We start from the raw sequence: 21817 nt of genomic DNA on the forward strand, positions 1-21817 counted from the left end.
AAACTGCTAACTGGTACTGCTTCTTTTAGGCCACTTTTCTCCCTCAATGAGATTGAAATTTACGCCCACTTCCTATACAAGAATCTGGGAAGATTCATTTATTACCACCACTGTACTGAGAAATACTATTTCTTTGATGCTTCACTTTAGATTCAGGGAGCCCACGTTAGTTTCTGACCAATAATTATATCTGAGCACAGGGACATACAAACATATATTGTTATGTTTTGCTTCCCTCAAACAGAAATGAAATTACAAGGATGCTAAAAGCCCCAGTAGAAGCTATGACGAAAGCAATTTTTCAATATATTTCTTCTATTCACTGAAAATACTTTCTGTTATGATAGCTGTGATGCTAGAAACATGTCTGGAACATACTTTTCTGAACATAGGGATAACTGGAAAGAGAATTTTTTTTCTTAAATTGGCTCAAATACTTTTTCTCCAGTGTGAGCCTGGTTTTATTCTGCTGGGGGCAAGTTAGGGCTTGTCTGGTGTAGATAGCTCAGGACAAATACATTGTCTAAATACAATAGAACACAGTGTGCAATCAGATATTTCAAAGTAGAGGACAGATCAGGAATGTGGAGAAGTTGTAGACAGAGCTTTTCCTGACTTGTGGGGGTGCTCCAAATCCTTAAGAAAATGACACTTTATTAATAAAGCTCCAAACATTGTTGGAGGGGTTAGACAGAAGTGAAATGGTAGAAACTGAATAATGGTTTATCCTTCTACATAAACTTTTTCCTTCCTTCCTTCCTTCCTTCCTTCCTTCCTTCCTTCCTTCCTTCCTTCCTTCCTTCCTTCCTTCCTTCCTTTATTCCTTCCTTCCTTCCTTCCACCCGCCCTTCCTCTCTCCCTCCCTCCCTAAAACTGAAGTGTTCACCAGATAATATCTGGGTCTGATTGACTTTCCAAGCAGGACATGTGAAAGCCTTGGTACTACAACAAAGGCATCTGCACATAATGAGGGTCTTCTAGATCTGGGGCTCTGTAGAGAGACATCTGTGCAGATCCTAAGTTTCAGACAGGTAAATCTTGAGAGAGATGCTCTTTCAAATAATATCCTAAGTACTTAACGGCCTTAACATCCTTACTAAAAAGATGAAGTCCAAGTAGTAATATGTGACTAGCAGTGTAATCCTTTAAGACTAGTTTTAATATTGGACTTCCGGTTTTGAGCTTCTTCGGTGACGGACCAAAATCCACAATCGTGCACAGTTTCAATCCGTGCTTGCCACTGGAGCGCCCCGAGCCAGCCGGATTCGGGGCTAAGCCATCCTGTAGAGGTGGTGAAGAGGGGGGAGACCACCAGCAGGGTCGAGGAGAGCTGCATCTCTTCTCCTCAGCTGGCCATTACTCCCTTTCCTGAAGGCGGTTGCAGCGGTGGTCAGAAATGGCCACCTCAAAGAAGAACTCGACTGGAAAAGAATGTGCAGAAGGAAGATAAGAAGAGAAAGTTTTGGTTGACTGGGTTGAACTGAAAAAGCAGCAATGTAAGGTATCCTGGAATTGGAACTATAAAAAATAACATTGCTCCCAAAGAAGATTTTGAAGCAGCGAAGGAGAGAGGGAAGGGAAAGGATTTGGCTTTTTTTTTTCTTCCCTTCCTTATACTGACAGCTAAGTGATTTAAATAAGAAATTGAAAAAATCTACTTTGACATCAATAGGCATTTAAGCTGAAAATAAAATGTCAAAGGGGTAATAAAGACTTTTGGATACTCAAAAACCTTTAAAAGAAGGAAAGGAGAGAAAAAGAAAGAATAAAAGGGCAGGATCTGGAAAAATGGAGGAGACTGCCTGGAACTAAAAGGAACTTACAGTGAAACTTTAACAAGATGCCTAAAAGATACATTCTAACTGAAACTTTGTAATGAAATAATAGAACCCCAGGAAGAGAAAGTGTTAAAAAGAAGCAAGAAGAAACAGCTTTGGATTATTTGGTGATTTTTGGATTTTTGGCTATTGGACTTAAATGACTAAAATCAATCAGGTGGTTGTATAAAAGTGTTTAAAATGGCATCACTTTTGGAAGAACAGAAAATGGAACTTAAAAAACAGAAAGAAGATGCACAAGAAGGAAGAGGTTCGTTTTAGAAATGGAGATCTGGAACTATGAGAAACAACAAGAAACGCTTGTAGAACAAGAAGGTCAGGACAAAGAAGAAGCCATCTTTAATGATCAAGCAATTTTATATGGGGAAAAAAAGGAAAGGTGGGAAAGAGTGAAAAGTTTAAGATTTGACCCCCCGCAAAAAAGAATAGTTTGAAAATAATTACAATATTAGGAAGCAACAGAAGAAAGGATTACAGAAGAGAGAATTAGAAGTAGAGAGACAAGGGGGCAAAAGGTGGGGGGAGAAGAAGAGGGGGAAGAAGGAAAGGAAAAGAAGTTATAAAAGACAGAAACAAGGTATAGAGAAACAGGGAAAATGTATAAGGATTGAAAGTATAAGGCTATTTAGAGATAATGGGTGAAAATTTAATTGAAAAAGGGACTCTGCAAAGGTACATAAGATAGTATTGTTATATTAGAAATAGAAATAATTTTAGAAAATATGAAACAATGTATGATTAAAATGATGGATAAAATACTTATTGTAATGCAATGGAATGTTTGTTAATAAATAAATGAAACAAAGAGAATGAAAGAATGAAATTAGGAAAGATTGGGAACATTTTAATTATTATTAATGATTTATAAAAATATAAGTGGAGAAATATGGAAAAAAAGAAATAATTATGGAAAGTTTATAAGTGTTCCCAAGGAATTTGATATTCAATTGAAAAGAAATGTTAAAAATGTTAAGATTGTAACTAATATTAATTGTAGAATTGAATTGGAATGGAATGAGTCTTTTTTATATGTATGTATGTATGTATGTATGTATGTATGTATGTATGTATGTATACGTTCTCTGAGGTTCTCGCGGGTATTTGTATGTGGATCTTTGGTTATTTAGGTTTTCTCCCGTGTAAGATTGGAAGTATCTAGGCAACGTTTCGATGAAGTCTCATTCATCATCTTCAGGCTTGTGTCTTCGGCTCTGTGCTTCGCAGAGTAATGTGAGCTTGCAGCTGCTTCTTCCTTTTAACTGCTAGTGGGGTGTGACTTGATTGGGTGGGGGCTTGGCTGTGTTCTGATTGGGTGGGGGTGTGTTCTCATTGGTTGGGGTTTGGCTGTGTTCTGATTGGTTGGGGTGTGTTCTGTTCAGTGGGGGCTTGGTTGTGCTCAGGTTAGTCTTAGTTGCTGGGGGATTTGAGCTGGTGAGCTGTGATCCTGCTGTTTGGCTTCGCATTCGTGGTCGTGCCGTATCTTCATGGTGGGTGTCAGTTTGCTTCATGTATGGCTCGGAGGGGTTTGAAGCGGGTAGTGATGCAGCTGCAGTGCGGCTTCTGGTCCGTGGCCATGTCTCATCTCCTGTATGGGTGTGAGTCTGCTTTCTACATGGAAGTGTGGTAGTAGCATCTTGTGTGGCCCTCGTGGGTGTGGGTCTGGTGTCATTCTTCATGTTAGGTACTCATCTGTTCGTGAGGGCGGGTTTCCATATGGCTGGTAGGTGGGAGGTATCATCTCGTTTATTCATGCTGTGTGGGCATTTTTCTATCTCTATGGCTTCTCTGATTATTCTGTTGTTGAAGTGTTCGGTTTTGGCGATAGTTCTGGTATTTTTAAAGTCAATCTCATGTCCTGTGGCTTTCAGGTGTTGGACCAGGGAAGAGGTCAGTTCTTCTTTTTTGATTGAATTCTTGTGTTCTTCAATGCATGCACTTATCTTCTGTTAGTTTGTCAGATGTATGTGGTGGGGCAGGTGGTGCAAGGGATTTCGTATACTCTTTGGTTTTCTAATTCGATTTTGTCTTTAGGGTTTCTTAGGATGGTGGATATTTTTCTGTTTGTGCAGAATGCTGTTTTAAAGTTGTGTTTTTGGAGGATCTTGCTGATTTTGTCTGTAGTGCTTTTTATATATGGGAGAAGGGCTTTGCCATTCTCTTGTTCTCTGTCTTGGATTTTGGTTGGGGTTCCTTTTTGGATTAGGTGGGTAATCTTCTTTCTTTGGAATCCATTGGCTGTTAGTACGTTAGTGAGACTGTGTAGTTCGGTTTTTAGGTGTTGTTCATCAGCTAAGCATTTTGTTATGGAGATGAGTGTCTTGAATTGATCTGTGCTGGGTGGTGGTGTGAGAGTGCATGTAGATAGCGATTTGTATGTGTTTTCTTCTGGTAGATGGTGTGTCCTAGGGAGCCATTGGGTTTTTTGTATACTAAGATATCTAGGAAGGGAAGTTGATTGTTAGCTTCTGTTTCCATGGTGAATTGTATTTTGGGGTGTAGGCTGTTGAGGTGTGTGAGGAAGTTGTTCAGTTTTTCTTTCCCATGTGGCCAAATTATGAAGGTGTCATCTACGTATCTGAGCCAGAGTTTGGGTTTGTGATCATATTTTTCTAGAGCTCATGTTTCAAAGTGTTCCATGTAGAGGTTTGTGATGACAGGTGAGAGGGGTGACCCCATGGGTGCTCCTTCTATTTGTTTGTATTTTTGTCTGTTGTAGGTGAAGTATGTATTGGATAGGCAGTGGTTTTGTTAAAATAGTAATAAGATATGGAATAGAACACAAAGATGAATATGAAATTGAGTTTGTGTCTGTATGGAGAAGTGATAACCTGGGATCATGCTATTCTCAAAAAAAGATATTTTATTTGTATTATGTTTTTGGGAAAACCCAAATAAAATTTATATTAAAAAAAGACTAGTATTAATATTAAGGTGCTAGTTCCTACCTATAAAGCCCATAGATCCCGGATATCTGAGGGACCGTTTATCTTCAATCATTTCTTACTCCCTGGTATGTGTTGGTAAAGTGGGCGCATTCCAGGTCTTTACTATTAAAGGTTATTTTATTCTAAATTCTATTGTCATCTTGTGAGACTGAGAAAGCATGCCACCCCTGAAGCAGCATACCCTAGAGATAAGGATTTTGCCTTCTCCTGGGGGTTCTGGAAAGCTCTAAAATCTGACTTTAGTCCCTGGGATTGATGTATTATTGTTTGGTATTATTGTTTGTTTAGAACCCCTGTCTTTCTTTGATTTGTGTTGTTTATAAGATTGTTCTAGTCTGGCTGCTTGTTTGGTTTGAAGGCTTCGAGTTTTTATAGGTTTTTCAGTTTTGTGGACCTTCCCAGAGACCATGGAATTGGGTGGCTCATAAATGCAAAGAAAAAAATCCCAATACATATATGAAAAGTGTAATACTTTCAGATGATATTTTTAATGCTGGGTTCAAAACTAGCTGCAATATCTAACTTATTTAGGGGAGAGCTACAGAGAGTGAATTACGGTATTGCAAAGAGGAATTTACTGGAATATGGACTACTGCTGTGGACAAATTATTTCTGTCCAGGAAAGGTTGTAGTGATTAGAATGGATTCTGTGCCACCAAATGCATTCTGCCTTTGAGGGATTTGAATAAAGGCTTCATGGAGAGTAAACCCATCCAGAGTTGGAGACTTACCCAATTTTGGTAGCCAGTTCACAGTGCCTCCCTCTGGTTAGGATTCAGCTTCAGTTAATTAACTCTTTTCCAGCCTATTATCCTGATATTGCCAAAGATCTTCACTGTTTTATTTAATGGAGAAATAGTTCTCAAACTGATGACTATTAACAATACTTTGACTTAATTGAAAAACAGGGATATCATGATCAGAGAACATAAAGCAAAATTTTATTCTTTGGCAATGACTTATATTGACAGGAGCTACAGTTGTATTCTGCATTTTATGTATTCTGAAATACATTTCAACTATTTTCTTAAAAATGTTAACACTTTTTTTACAACTGCAAACTTTTTATTTATAAGCAGAATGAAATGTTGCTGTACTGTAAAGGTCTAAGCCAGGAGAAGAGTTTTACTAGAAAAACTGAACAGTAATTTTACAAATCACACTAAACCATGTTTTCTTTAACCTTCGTTCATAAACCATAGTTAGGCAGCTTGTATAAAATACTTTACAAAGTGCAGTAAAACCACAGGAAGGCATGACAGAACATGTGAATTAACTCTACAAAGCCTTTTGTTCTTTTAAAAATATGTCTCTAAGTATCATATTATGGATGCATGCAGAGACAGTTCCCTTAAGAAGATTATAATCTTGGAAAAGTTCAAGGAGAAAGAGAATAGACATCAGCCAAACGGATGGATTTTTTTAAATAACAGTAATAAATGCTCCACTGAGGGACCTAAAGGCCAAGTGAAAGAAAGACAATTCTAGAGAGAATATATCCATGAGGTCATTAAGAGTCAATACAGGTAGACCTCAACTTATGACAACAATTGAGCCCAAATTTCCATTGCTAAGCAAGGCAGTTGTTTAGTGAGTTTTGCTGCAATTTATGACTTTTTGCCACAATTGTTAAGTGGATCCCTGCAATTGCTAAGTGAATCATATAGTTATTAAACAAATCTAGCTTCCCCCATTGACTTTGCTTATTGGAAGCTGGCTGGGAAGGTTACAGGTGGTGATCATATGAACCTGGGACAGTACAACTGCCAGTACAAATACATGTTGTAAGCCTCTGTTTGAACTCATGGGAATTGTTGTGTCCCTGACAGTTTCCGTTATGTCTTTGGAACTCCCGCCTAACCACAGTCCCCAGTCTGGGCTGCCATGTCCCTAGCTAAGGGGGAAGGGGTGTTGTGTCCCTGACAACTACAGTTCCCAGTCTAGTCTACCATGTTCTTAGCTAAGGGGGAAGGGGTGTTGTGTCCCTGACAGTTTCCGTTATGTCTTTTGAACTGGTTGGGGTTTCCCAACCAGGTCCGCTGTTTGAGCGGGAACACCAGCCGTTCCCATTGGCTGGCTCCGTTTGACAGTCGGCTATAAAAGCCGGCTGTCGGGCAGAGCCAGCCAAGCGAGCGAGCGGAGCGCGGACCAACGGGCAGCGCTCGCAAGAGCTCTCGCCCGGGCTGCCCGCCCGGCCGGGGCAGTTCTCACCCATCTGGGCTGCCCGCCCAGCCGAGGCAGCTATCGCCCTCTGGACCGCCCGCCCAGCCGGGGCGGCTACAGACCTCCCGGACTGCCTGCCGAGCCGAGGCGGCTAACGCCTCCCGGACTGCCTGCCCAGCCGAGGCAGCCATCGCCTCCCAGACTGCCTGCCCAGCCGAGGCAGCCATCGCCTCCCGGACTGCCTGCCCCGCCGAGGCAGCTAACGCCTCCCGGACTGCCTGTCCAGTCTGGGCAGCCGCGTCAACCTGCTATGTTTAAATAAATTGTGTTAGCCTTCAGCTCCGTGTCTGCCTCGTGTGTCATCCCAACGACTACACAACAGGAATTCTAGCAATAAACTATATTGCTCACAGGATTTGTTGTGAATAGGTACATTTATTTCCGCTCATTTTCCTTCAAACGTGGCAACAACGGATATACTGGATAAAGTCAGCACTGAGATCATTCGCTTCTCAGCACAATTTATCATGCAGCCCCACCCCATGCAGCTAACTAACATCCACCCTCCCCATTAGTCCTACACACCTCCACCCCGCAATTCTAAATGCAACTAATTACCAAACAGAATGTGGTTTAAATTCTCGAGCTGTGCCTTATCTTCCCCAATGAGTCTTTGTGTTTTGTTTCGGGAAATGAGAGGGGTTGGAGCAATAAACCTCCTCCCACCCCCATCCTTGTCACATGTTTGTGCCGATACAGGATAGATGGATCGAACCAGGATGGGATATTCAAAAGTAGGAAACGTTTACCAATAAGTCAACATGTTGGAAATGGCAGGATTGGACGTTTATTCCCCAACCAAGATAATGTGTCGGGCTTTACTCCGGGAGATAAACTCGTAGGCTTTTTGAAGCCTGACACATGTTGTTTGCTAAGTGCTCAAATTTGAACTATGAATGGTCAATAAATGAATGATTATAAGTCAAGGATTGCCTGTTCTAACAATCAATAAATACATCATTTTTTTAAAAAAAGGGAAACTCCTTTGAAATACTGTAGTGTTTAAGGGTTGTGGTATAAACTGGCTGTGAAAACTGCATGACAGGTTCTGAACTGAAAAATAGCCATAGCAATAGACTTATATACAGCTTCATAGTGCTTTACAGCCCTCTCTAAGTGGTTTACAGAGTCAGCATGTTGCCCCCAAAATAAGGACTCAAATAAGTCTGAGTCCTTATTTTACCCACCTTCGAAAGATGGAAGACTGAGTCAATCTTAAGCCTGGTGAGATTCAAACTGCCAAATTGCAGACAGATGGCAGTCAGCAGAAGTAGCCTACATTACTACACTCTAACCACTGCACTACCATGGCTCTTAGAAATTAGATACAAGTGTCACCTGATTGATAGTTTAAAGCTTAAGTTCTGAAGATACCCCTGAACTTTCACAGCCACTGAAGACTTGGGGAGGGGAAAAGATTAGGCAGCTTGTGTGGCCCACTAGCATACACAGATTTTTCATCAGCAGGAATAGAGATACGGAATAATTAATGTGCTTGCAATTGATAGTACAGGAAATTATGTTTTAAACTATGATATCCAACCATCTGGTATGAGTCAGATGCCAGATGAGTCAATGAGGTTTATCAAGATAGGACACTTGGGTATAATAAACTAGAGTAAGGGAGTGAAATGTTGAGATCAGCACCCAGCTGACAACTCTCAACAAGATACAAAACCAGGGTGCTGTTACCCTACTGACATTAGATTTTGGGATTGGTTTCAGTATTAGGAATGTGAGGAGGCCTCAGATAAGTACAGAGAGGAAGTATCAATTTTCAGTACATTTTTTAAATTCAGATTTTCAAATGCTTTCTAGTTTTGCTGGAGCATTAATAACATACCTTCCCAAGAAAATATAGCTAGACCTGATGTGAAGCGTTTGTATTGCTATGTAGCAGAGAAATGGAACAGACTGTCTAGTTAAATAAAGAATATGAGAGTAGGCCCAAATGTGCACTTATTTTTTAATATCTAGTTTCAACTTACCTTCTATGAAAAGTTCCTCTGTACAATGTTCTGATGGAATTATATTAGTGCTGGGAAGATCTGATCTGCAAAATGTGCTTAAATGCAAACGAGAGTCCAAACATCACACCTGTCTGCAACACCTTAAAAATTTTTTTTCCCAGGATTGTAGGGTAGCTGTAAAAAGCAGCTGTGTAATCCTCTGTGTAACAATCACAGAGACAGTTTGCATTCCTGCCTGCTCTGAAGAACTTTGGGGAGGAAAAAAATGTGAAGCACAGCTCAGTCCTACAATTACTTTTCCATAGAATTTATCAGCTATCAGTGCACCAATTTCTCTGCATGTTCTGGGCTCCTAGATAAAATGGATCAAAATTGGAAACTATTTGATGTTTTCATGGATGATATCATGCTTGTTGGTCAAAACCTAGTGTTCATATACAGTGGTGTGGCTCCAATGTCCAACCTTCATATAGGACTTGTTACTGGGAACTGTCATCCATCAGTAAACAAAAAAGGGTAATAAGATATGTCTGCAATGGTGAAAGTGTTGTTTGATTCTGCAAGTATTCTTGTCTCCAAAAGCATATTGTTGTTATTGCTTGGAAGTACATTTGGGATAATTCTCTTTGTTGTCAGAAGCAAGGTACACTGTTGTAATAAGGTTACCATCTGCATAGTTCAAAATTTGGTTGAAAGTTAGAAATCCTAGATGACTTTGATCCCCAGCCTCAGAGTAATGAATATGATGTTGGAGAGATACATGATGATTTGGCTTTTGTCCTTTCGCTTTCTCTTTTATCTAAAAGTCACTTTTCTACTGGTATTGTTCTTAGGGACATTCAAATGCTAAGTCATTCAGAAAGTGCTGGGAGAGAGGCTTTTCACTGACCTTTTCAGAATACAACTCTGAAAAATGATATTGTTTCTAAACCCATTCTCTATTGAGCGCAAATGTTTTTCCTACACTATTATCAGAAGATTTAAAAAAAAACCAAAAAAAACCCTCATAGGTCAGTTTAAAGGCAAAGCTGTCCTATCTGCTCAAGTAGCAAGATTTCTGTTGCTGAAACAAAATAAAATAGAGAATAAAAGAAGATGCGGTAAATGGGAAAAATAAAAAAGAAAAGGGAAGGTGTTTAGCAGCACAACGGATTTATCCAAAATGGCCACCACTTTCCCACACGTATCAGTCAGCCTTTGGGGTTCTCAGGAGGCCTGCGAATTCATTGGCCTTACAGATCAAATGTCTGCTATGTAGAACTGAATAAGAGAAAAGAATGCTAGGAGAGCAAGGGGAGGAGGGGGGTTGTTTGTGCTTTTACAGCACAATCATTAACATCTCTAAAACTGTGTCTTGCAATCTAATCCATGTTTTTTTTCACTGTAATGGATGGTCACACACTGATTTTATCTGCAGACAAGGAAGGAACTGCTGTTGTAGCTCCTTTCTTAGAGAAATGGATCAGCAGGTGCTCTTATCTTCAGGAGGAACTGGAAATCATCTGGAGAGGTAGAATTATAGGTGTTCTCTAAGCTTTAGACCAATATAAGTAAAGGGAAATATCAAACTCTCACACCAAGCCACCCATCCAGCACATTCCCTCATACTATTGTTTTTTTCTGAAGATAAATGCCCCAAATGCCCCAAGCATTTGGATGGGACTGAATGAGAACTGTAGTAAGATCATATAAGATGAAAATGATGGTTGAATGTAATAAAGGAACACATATTTTGAAAGGCTGTGGTTAGACTGAAGTATTTGGAAATATAGCATTGAATTAACAGGGGAGGTTCTAAATCATCTGAGTATGGGTTTTTAACAAGGCTGAAAAGTAGGAAAAATAGACAGACAGACACACATATATGGACATACATGACTATCATGATACAGTGTGATTCCCACCATCCTTTTTGGGAGGACACTTATGGTTGAAAGAATGATCTGACACACTATTTTAACCCTAAAATAGGGTTGTTTGATCACTGTTGCCCTGTTTGATCACTGTTTGAAATGCCCTGTTTGATCACTGTTTTAACTAAGTTCCCCCTCCTTTCTACAAAAGGATGGTAGGAATCACACAGATATAAGACTGTCTCATCGTAGGTGTTTTGTATGTGTGTGTGTGCATGGGTTGGTGTATCCTAGTCTCCATCCATTGTAGTTATAAATTCAAGCTAAGATGATTTAGAAGAAGCTAAGAGGCTTTAGTTGTTTTGAAGCTCCACAGAAATTCTTGGATGAAACAAGATGGAAATATTTTTCCTATATTTATGATACCTTACCCCATCACACCAGATGACCCAGCAGCTTCACATAGATGTTAAACACAAGAGGGGAGAATGTCAAATTCTGACTTGCAAGGGAATATTAGGTCTTAGCTGGCAACATTTGAATTTTTGTGGCTACTGGAAAATTTTAGCATACTGTATACCATCCTCCTATTATTTGAGGCAGATTGTGTGAATTGCTTAAATGAAGCAAAAATACAGAAAAAGTCTTATCTTTCTTCAGAGCCGAAGCATTCCACCTAGCTTCATTACTGTGTAGACTATTAATTTCAGTGAAATCTTTGCTAGTTGAAGATTGACTATACCAATCTTTCAAATGTCACAACCTGTGAAATGCTGGGTATAAAATGCAGATGGTGGCAGGGAAATGAAACAGAAAACCCAGAAAAATCCCATCCCAGATTGGATGGAATTCAGAGAGGAAGATTTGGCAGAATATTGTACTGATAATTAACATGGAAATGAAAATGAACTACAATCCCTCTACTCAAGAGAAGTTAAATCAATTTTATCTTAAAGGAACTCCAGCAAAATTACTTCACCCATCTTCCAATGTCAGACTTCTCCTGGTACCCCATGTAAGAAAGTGCAACCCCAGATTTCAGAGGACACATAAACTTAGATAAATTGCTTTATTGTAAAAAAAAAACAACGAAAGTGGCCATTATGAAAGAATTCCCATGATTGCTGTTAATCAGATGCAAGATCTAGTTTTAAAGGAGTGGAGGGTAAAAATCAAAGACCCATACCAATTGAAAGTCTTACACAATCTTATGGGCTAGAAGCCAATCTGTTTTTAGGTAGAACAATGGTTTCTACCAGTCTCTTGTTTTGGTAACAAATAGTACTGATATCAGGTTGTTTGCTTGTGAGCATCTGAAAATTGGCTCTTGTATCTCATTAACCTCATTTAGGTGACCCAAAGAAATGTGAAATAAATTATATGTGCAGTGTTGAGCAATCCCTCATTGTGAAAGGGTGGACATCTGCAAGGAGAGGTTGATATTAGCTTGAAAAATGGAGGAGGTTTTTATTGCACAGAAGATTTCTGAATGCAGTTTTGTATAATGGTGACTTCCCCGTAAGTTACATTAAATTCAGTTTGGATAATCATTGAGATGGAATAAAGGGCCTAATACCCCTTTAAGTTCTTTAAAAGAAAAAAAAAACGAACTTCGTTTTGTAGTGATAGCCATCCATCAAATACATTAAAAATATTGAACGGCCGAATGTGTCTTTTAACTAGAACTGCAGTGCACATAACTAAAGGTCCAATTTTTCTATTTTATGCACTAGATCTTATTTAAATGGCCCGGGAGAAATCTTGGGGAAGAACTGGTTAGGGTGAAGATGTTTCTCCTCTTCTCAGGAATGCCTGGGGAGAAGGGTGAAGACTTCCTTTGAAAGCTTCCTGAAGGAAAAAGACGATTACATTAGAAGTTCCAAATGCAGATCTCCATGTACTTGAAACAGAAATTGCGGCTGGAAATTTTGTTCATTACCAATATTCTACTCTTAGAGCAGTGGCCCCCAACCTTTTTTGAACCAGGGACCGGTTTCATGATTATTTATTCTTCCATGGACTGGTACCTGAGTAACGCGAGACTCCACCGCCATCGGGACGGCTCTTTGTTCGAAGCCGCCCCCCCTCTCTTCAAAGAAACTAAGGCGCAAGCACCCAAATGCCGCTTTCAAACTGAAAACCTGGAAGCACTTTCCAACCGAAAACCTTGAAGCAACCGAAAACCTGGAAGCGCCGTTGAAACAAGATGGCGGCACCCAAGCTTTGCGGCCTGGTAAAAAATGATCCATGGACCGGTACCGGTCCGGGGACCGGTGGTTGGGGACCCCTGTCTTAGAGGATTAAATAATAAATATGGATCCCTGGAGGAAAAGGAAGATGTTTCCTCCTCTACGCTTAGTAGTTACATCTAAATGTAGAGAGAATCTAATCCAATATTCATGATAGTAAGGTCCATTATTAGAGTATATCAAACCCCATCAAAGCTTAGGGGTCTCAAATGTCATCTAACATTTGGATGCTACATTTGGATTTTCACTGAAGTTGTTCATTGATGGTTTTCAAAGACTTAAGTACAGGATGCATCTAGTCTCCATTCAAATATAATTGGAGCTTTTCATATTCTTTTCTTGGACAGATAGAGGAAAGTGTGTTAGAGAAATTCAGAGGTGATAGGAGGAAGGCAGTGACAGAGTGCCACAGGCTACAAGAAGAACCAGTCAAGTAGTATTTTACATATTTGGGGAATGTGATATGAGTGGGTGACAGATTGGAGTAAGTTATTATACTTGGCAAAGTTAAGAAAAGTAGAAGAAAATGATTAAGGTAGGTGATTGGATTATGGAAATCATTGGAATATATCTAAAGAATTATCACTGGTGACAGACGAAAATGATGGGATAACCAGGGTCATGTTCACTTTTATGGCATAATTGGAAGTGACCAGTGGTGGGATTCAAATAACTGAACAACTGGTTCTCTGCCCTAATGATTTCTTCCAAGAACCAGTTCACTAAACTGCTCAGAAAGTTAACAACTAGTTCTCTTGAAGTGGTGCAAATTGGCTGAATCCCACCACTGGAAGTGGCAAGCGTTTCCTGAATAAACCTTTATTCCCAAATTCATTTCTGTTCCCAAGGTGTTCTGGGTAATATGTTATTTGTTCAGCCCTCAATGAGATAGTGTTAATTATCATTTAGAGGTGAGGCCAGATTGTAGGGTTGAGGTCAGAGTGCAGCATTGGGGTCAGAACCAATGGAAGATAACTTTCTCAGGGTTTTACCAAAGACTTAACAGTCTTATTACCTAGATAAATATTCTCCTCCTCCTGGATGCTAGAATTAAGACAGCATTTGTCTTGAATGAAGAATGGGCAATTCACTACCTTGGTACCACAAACTATCCAGCTCAGATACAGGAAGCCGTTGACATACAATCATTCATTCAGCAATTCAAAGTTACAATGGCACTGAAAAATAAAAGTGACTTATGACTCCTCCTCACACTTATGACTGTTGTAGCAAGGTCACATGTTCAAAATTTGGATGCTTGACAAACAACATGAATTTAGGATGGTTGCAGCATCCTGGGGTGATGTGATCATCATTTGTAACCTTCCCAGCTAGCTTCTGATAAGCACAGTCAATGGGAGAGCTAAATTCACTTAATGATCACATGATTTGCTTAACAACAGCAATGGTTCACTTAATAACCATGGCAAAAAAAGGTGGTAAAATCATATAAAACTCACCTAACTTGCTTAGCAATGGAAATTCTGGGCCAAATTGTGGTCTTAAGTCGAGGACTATCTGTATGATATTCTAGTTCAGAGTGACACCTGGGTGCCATACTATTTATTACCCTTCCCTGCCCATATATTCTGCTCAGAGACAGGAAGCTGATGGGGAAAACAGCAATAGCGTTCCATTGAGCCATGGTGGCACAATGGTTAGAATGCTGTACTGCAGGCTACATTTGCTGACTGCCAGCTGCTGGCAGTTCGATTCCCATTGGTTCAAGGTTGATTCAATTTTCCATCCTTCCGAGATCGGTAAAATGACGACCCAGATTGTTGGGGGCAATATGCTGACTCTGTAAACCGCTTAGAGAAGGCTGTAAAGCACTGTGAAGCTGTATCTAAAGCTAAGTGCTATTGCTATTGATCATTGCCCCTGAGTGGATTCTACTGATGATCCCTCAGTGCTAGAACATATACACGCCACACAGCTATAAACTGCAGACATCATGTGCTCCTGTCTGAAGAGTCATATAAAAAGAGTTTCCTTAAAATATAAAATTAGCTGTTTGCACTTGATGTCAGTACATTCTTTTTTTAGGAATTAATTGCTATTTTTTAAAAATAAAACTTTAGAACTAAATACATATCATTTTTTTCAGACCACTGTGTAGCCGAAAAAAGTTTTCTAAGGAGTTCCCTTTGGGGAGTAAATTGACATTTTATTTTATTTTTTAAAAAATCACATTAACTTTTTCAAGTTTCTAGCAAATGGAAAAATGGCTTTTTATTATTTTATGACACACACAAACACACACACATATACTTTGCTCTGGATGTTTTATGACTGCAAAAACAGAAATTGCGGTTTTAACTGTTAAGACTTGATGCAAAGGGCTATGGAACCTTTTATGTAACCTGATGGCCTGAATAATTATCCAAATATTTTGCTTTCCACCCTTTCTAAGTTTTTGCATGAGGGGGAAAAAAAGTATAGGCAACCTCTCAACCACAAAATAACAATAATAAAAGACCCCTTCACAAAGCCTACTCTCATTACTACAGTAGGTCCTGTAAGAGGGAATCTTGGTAGCAAATTTCTGCAGGATGTCAGAAAGGACCCTTATCATATACTGCTCAGAAGGAGGCCTGGGGCTTGGGCAGTTTTGGGGAAAAATGCTATTACCACCTGGTCATGCCAGCAATAGCATAAAATAGCCACTGAAGGGCCTCCAGACATAGAGTTCTCTGGAAATTACCCTTAGCTTACCTGAGACCAAAAATACGTATCAGGCTGCCCTTTCCACTCAGTTGAATAGAGTCCAATGCAGTTAACTATCATACCTATGTAGTGAAAACCTTGAGAGTCTCTAAAACGGCAACACAGAGACCAAAACAATCCATTAGGGAAGTATCAGTTTGGGGAAAGCTAGTACAAACCACGTTATTATTGTGCTTCTACCACTTATAGTTGTGCAAAGAAAATCTGAGATGCTGAGGAAAGATAGATTGCTTATCCATTCTCTAAGGATACTTTTCCACTTGAGAGGTAAACAATCTGCAATCTCACTGCTCTGGGATTCATTTTATTGATTTATCAGATTTTGATCCTGCCTTTATTGTTTTTTTTAAAAAATAACTCAGGGTGTTGAATATACATAATTTCTCTTTTCTCATCCTTTTTTCTACACAATAATCCTGTGAGGTATGTTGGGTTGAGAGAAACTGTCCCAAGATCACCCAGGGTGGATTTTATATTTAAGGCAGGACTATAACGCCTGGTTTCTAGGCTAGCACCTCAACTACTACATCAAACTGACTCTCAAACTGGGATTATATAGTTAATATAATTAAACAGTGCATAGATTATTATATGCTCTAATTCTCTTAGCTTACAAAAACTTCTACCTAAAACTGCTGTGTTCTTTTTTTTATGTTGAAGCAATATATGCCTTTTATTATAAAATAAAATTGAGGGGTGGAGAGAGAAATGAAAACCAGAGGCCCCCTTCTCTGCATCTGCTCTGCCTCTTGTAGCAAACTGGCTCTCAAGACATATCAACTGCCAGCTTGGTTTCCAAAAGATTGCCATTCCCTAATGTGGACCAAGTGTCCTTTTGTCCACCCTCCTCCCGAGACAGCCAATGGCGCATAAACATTGGCAGCCAATCATTGCTGCTTCTCCAGTCCTGTTTTACAGACATGCGGGGGGGAGGGGGAGCTGGATCCTCTGCTTGATTTAAAGAGCATGGTGGGATACCAATAGCATCCTGACTATAGCAAAAAGAGGAAACTACCAATTAAAGAGATGAGAGTTCTTGCTGGTAAGTAACCACCTAGCTTGCACCTGGAACATTAATAATGTATAGGTAGTCTTTGATTTACAACCACAATTGAGCCCAAAATTTCTTTTGCTAAGTGAAACAGTTGTTAACTAAATTTTGCCCCATTTTACAACTTCTATCATGGTTGTTAAGTGAATCATTGCAATTACTAAGTTAGTAACATGGTTGTAAAGTGAATCTGGCTTCCACATTGCCTTTGCTTGTTAGAAAGTCACAAAAGAGGACCACACGATTCCAGGACACTGCAACCCTTATAAATAAAAACAATTGCCAAGCAGCTGAATTTTGATCATGTGACCATGGGGGATGCTGCACTGGCTGTAAGTATGAAAAACAGTGATAAGTCACTTTTTTCAATGCTGCTGTAACTTCAGAAAGTCAGTAAATTACCTGTGTACAATGTTACACTATATTTGCTCATACTTTAAAACAGAAATCTATGAAGCAAAACTGAGCTTTGGATTGATTAGTTCAGTGTAGGAGTTAGTGAAGACCTCCAGTGTTGTCAGACACATAAATATGACATCAATGTACCCAGGTGTATCAAAGCCTCTTAGTACTTATGAAGCATGACCTCACTAATAAGGTCATCAAAGATAGATAGGTAGGTAGATAAGATAGATAGATAGATAGATAGATAGACAGACAGACAGATAGATACCTAGGTAGGTAGGTAAGATAGATAGACAAATAGACATGAAAATAATATGAATGGAAGATGAGATTTAAAAAAATCTTGCTCTTTGCTGCCTGCTATGTTCATCCAGATTTTCACAGCTTAGATAAACCTTGATAAAATGATGGTACTTTTGGATGGCTTGTCTTTATTCAAGGGTCTTCACAGGCAGGATGAGATGTGTGCTGTGGATAAATTTGGTTTGCTTCCCATTCCACTTTATGGTGGCACTCAAGGAAGCAATAAAATGACGCTCAGCAGAGACTCTGGTAATGGATTCCATTCCACGTGACCATTTGTGACCCTGACCGAATCATCTAGGACCCACTAGAGATCTTAACTTAAATCCCTGTGGAGGGCTTGGTGGTAACTCTAGCAGAGCAGAGCAACATCAGTGAGGTAAGACCCAAACTATTCAGGTTCTCTTAGGGCACATAGCTGAAGACTTTGAAAGAGTTGAATGCAAAGGATTGGATGAATCTTGTGTAACACTCAATGTTTAAAATAGCACCTTCCTAATGGAGTCCTAATGGATCCTAATGACTATAGTGTCAACACATGTTTTCCCAGGAGACAAATGAGGAGAATCAAAACTAGTATACTATTTTTTTTAAAAAAATAGAGGACTCCTGTAGATGACCATTGGGATCAAAAGAAAATACTGCCAAATCAGCAGTTCCTTCAGTGGGATGGTAGACAGTGAGGAAAATCATCCTACTTGGATTAACTACTTTGGCTGCTTCAACATTTTTAGCCTTTGGCCATTGAATCAGTCGGAGGAAGTTCCAACTTTCAAATGGCCATGTTCTGCTGATTAGTCTTTAATTGAGACTTTTGCCAAATGTGGATCTGTCCCAAGTCCTAATAACCCCAAGGCAGATTTTAAAGGCAGCAGAAGGAGACAGCTCCCCCGGCATCAGTTCTGTCTTTGGATTCTCCCATCAGGTGAACACAATGTTGAACAATGTCTTTCAAATGCCTGCAGGCTGAAGTCGGGCAGCTGGCCATTGAGGAGCCGAGACCCCGGGGACTTCAAAGGGAAGAAGTTAATGGGATGCTCTGTGCTGTGGCTCGTGGTGCCTGGGGTTTCACAGCTGGGCTTGGCCATGTGATGATCACTCACTCTGCCTGCTCATTAAAATCATGGCAGTCAAGGGACAGGAGTCTCCTGATGCCCTGTGAGGAAGAGATTTATCAGATAACTCTTCCCTCAGGGACAAGGTCAGGCCACCACAGACAGCGCAATCTGCAGAAGCCAACACAGTTCTTACATGGATAGACATCCCAAAGGGGCAAAATTAAATCTCTGTCCTCAGGGTACACCACCCCCTCTTTACCATGCCTTTGTCATTTCTTCTCCCAGTTGTGTACATTGGAGGGATTCAAGAAGCCTCTGTTGGAGTGGGAAGGGGCCATTGACCTTTTCACCTCACTCTCTCAATCCATGAAAGCGGAGGGGAAATGCCTGCAGTCAAAGAGCAAAGCGGATGCCGTCCTCAAGGGCAAAACTTGCCTCCTTTCGTCCCATGTAGCAGAAATATGCTGGAATGATATCAAATGTGACCGAACCAGGATGGCTGCCATCTGCTAATAGTCCAATATCATGCAACAAACATTTGGGGTGAAGCAGATTCCCTTTTGAGTAATGATGATTTTACCCAGGCATATTAAATCCTAAAAATTATAAATCCCTTACATTCCCTTATCTGAAAATGACCTAAATAGCTGATTCCAAAGTAAGAGCTGACTGCCAAAGAATCAGAAAGGGAAAAAAAACAGAGGATATACTGTATATGGAAGGTTCCAGCATTTGTTCCATTTAATTAACCCATATTAATACTATATCTTCCACAGTGGCAGTCACATTCAGGATCAGTACAGGTAGTCCTCAATTTACAACAGTTCATTTAGTGACCATTCAAAGTTACAACAGCACTGAAAAAAGTGACTTATGACTGTTTTTCCACACTCATGACGATTGCAGCATCCGGTTACTTGGGCAAAATTCAGATGCTTGGCAAATGGTTCATACTTATGACCGTTGCCATGCCCCAAGGTCATGAGATCCCCTTTTGCGACCTTTTGACAAGTAAAATCAATGGGGAAGACAGATTGACTTAAGAATGGTGTTACGTATCAACCGCAGTGATTCGCTTAACAACTGCAGCAGGAAAAGTCATAAAATGGGGCAAAACTCACTGAACCATGTCTCACTTAACAACATAAACTTTGGGCTCAATTGTGTTTGTAAGTTGAGGACTACCTATAATTTATTTGTTGAAAAGTTTTCCATTGGCCCCACCAATGGCAGAAAATATGGTTCATGATACTTGTAAACCTAAGAGTCTTTCAACCATTTTGTTGCCTTAGCAGAACTAATTGCCTACTATTATGTAGTATCTTCTTCAGTGTAATGTCTGTGAATCTAAATAGAACCTACAGACATTGTGGTGGCCTTAAACAGTCACAAATTTACTAGGGAGCATTGGATAGTATTCCCGAAACCTGATTCCTAAAATGGTTTCAATTACCAGTGTGGAATAATTAATTTATGGTTTTGAATGACTGCTATGACAGCATTATTCACTTACTTCATTGCAATCTGTGTTGCTGACTAATGCTCATATCAACACCTCTAAAGCAAGCATCAGGCCCTTCAACCATCTGCACATTAGTTTGATTTCTCCAAGGAGAACCTTTCCAGATCATTTGATCTAATTGAGGTAGTGGAGAAATTATTTTAATGCCAAAATACATTCCCTTCCCAAATCATTCCTCTTATTCATGTTATAAGACAATAATATTTATGAAGTTTCTGACAGCTAAATTTTAAGGCAGCAAAGCTCCATTCTTTAGTGTTCATTTCTTTCTCCATGCCTTGATTTGGAAAAACCATGTTCTAAATATTATTTGGTATCCTCCTTAAATATGGCTTTCTTCACAGCTATACAGTCTAACCTAACACTTTCCACATGAGGTTTACTTACTCCATTCTCTTCTTTGCATCTCACCTGGGTATAATGTACACATAACTCCTCAATATTTATTAAAACAACTCCCCAAAACGGAAACAAACATTTTTACAAGCATGTGTTCCATCTTAATTATGCTTACTATCAAGAGCCAGAACTTATAATGTGTTGTGGAAAATGGTGACTGTAAATGACTAAGATTGTACCAATGTGGTTTCAATGAGACCTTTTTAGAGAAACCATGTTCTAAATATCACCATTATTTTCCTTTTCTGGAAAACATACCTGCATATCTATAGATCCTAAGTAAGAGAAAAACTTCTGCTTATAATTAACTAATGGCACAGATATAGACAATCAATCCACTTTTCAATCTTTCTTTGACATGAAGTGAGAAAAGTTCATCAAAATTAATACGAAATAAATGGTCTTCTAATCAGTGGTCCCTAACCTTTCTGGCTCTGGGGACTGGGAGGGTCGGTGAAGGGTTGTTTTGCATGGGCATCCTAATACCAAGCATGTGTAAATTGAACTTTGTGTACTTACCCACTGCTTCCATGGCCCAATTCTCAACAGGCTGTGTACTGGTACTGGTATTAGTCTATAGTCTGGGGCTAAGGAACCCCTGATCTAGATGACTTATGAAAAAGCAGCTGATACATTGAAATTCACAAACTTCCTTCCTTCTGTCATTAAAACATTTCTAGTGCAATGTAGTATTCATTGACAGGTAGTCCTAAGTATTAAAGAAATGTTAGGATTTATTTTTGTATTAACACCAAAACAGAAATATTGCATGGCGTAAGGAAGATAAAGAAAGGGATGGTTTTATGGAAGATGGAAGTTGTACCCTAAATTAACTGATTTCCTTTCACATGATTTATTTTCTCCTTCCAGGATTTTATTTCGGGTCCTTCATAAAAACATGGGGAATCAATTTTATACCCTTGATTTTTTTTATGTGCAAACCTTACGTATCTACTACCACTGTCAAATTTTTATCTGACGGTTCACCCATCAGGAAGGGGGAAAAAAAGAGTGAGTAAGCATTTGCGGATTTAGCCACTCAGAAAAATGGGACTGAATAATGCTTCTAGTACGATGGCCAGTGAGGCAAAACAGCCAACAGAGTTGCACACAATAGAATAACAGAGTCACAGTGGGTACCATTTTATCAAATGTTTTCATCTAACACTCTTTCTTCCATTTTGTTGTCTATAGATTTCCCCCCCTATATTTTTCTTGGGGGGGGGAGAGAGAGAGAGAGAGAGAGAGAGAGAGAGAGAGAGAGAGAGAAGTGC

The 21817-nt window shown here is 39.6% G+C and overlaps 1 protein-coding gene across 14 annotated transcripts in view; it reads left to right on the forward strand.

Annotated features, from left to right (window-relative positions):
• The window catches only part of LOC113436991 (uncharacterized), a 266907-nt gene that overhangs the window by 121595 nt on the left and 123495 nt on the right, over window positions 1-21817 (forward strand). For 2 of the 14 annotated variants that reach the window (XR_015741857.1, XR_015741863.1), the window contains one exon: window positions 21414-21731. The exons of the other annotated variants lie outside the window; for them this stretch is intronic. The gene's annotated coding sequence lies outside the window, so the exon portion shown is untranslated. Of the gene's footprint in view, window positions 1-21413; window positions 21732-21817 lie in introns of those variants that run through there. 14 annotated transcript variants of the gene reach the window in all.

Source organism: Pseudonaja textilis, chromosome 2, assembly GCF_049901715.1.
Source record: "Pseudonaja textilis isolate UNSWEBS1 chromosome 2, rPseTex1.2, whole genome shotgun sequence".
Taxonomy (NCBI): domain Eukaryota; kingdom Metazoa; phylum Chordata; class Lepidosauria; order Squamata; family Elapidae; genus Pseudonaja; species Pseudonaja textilis.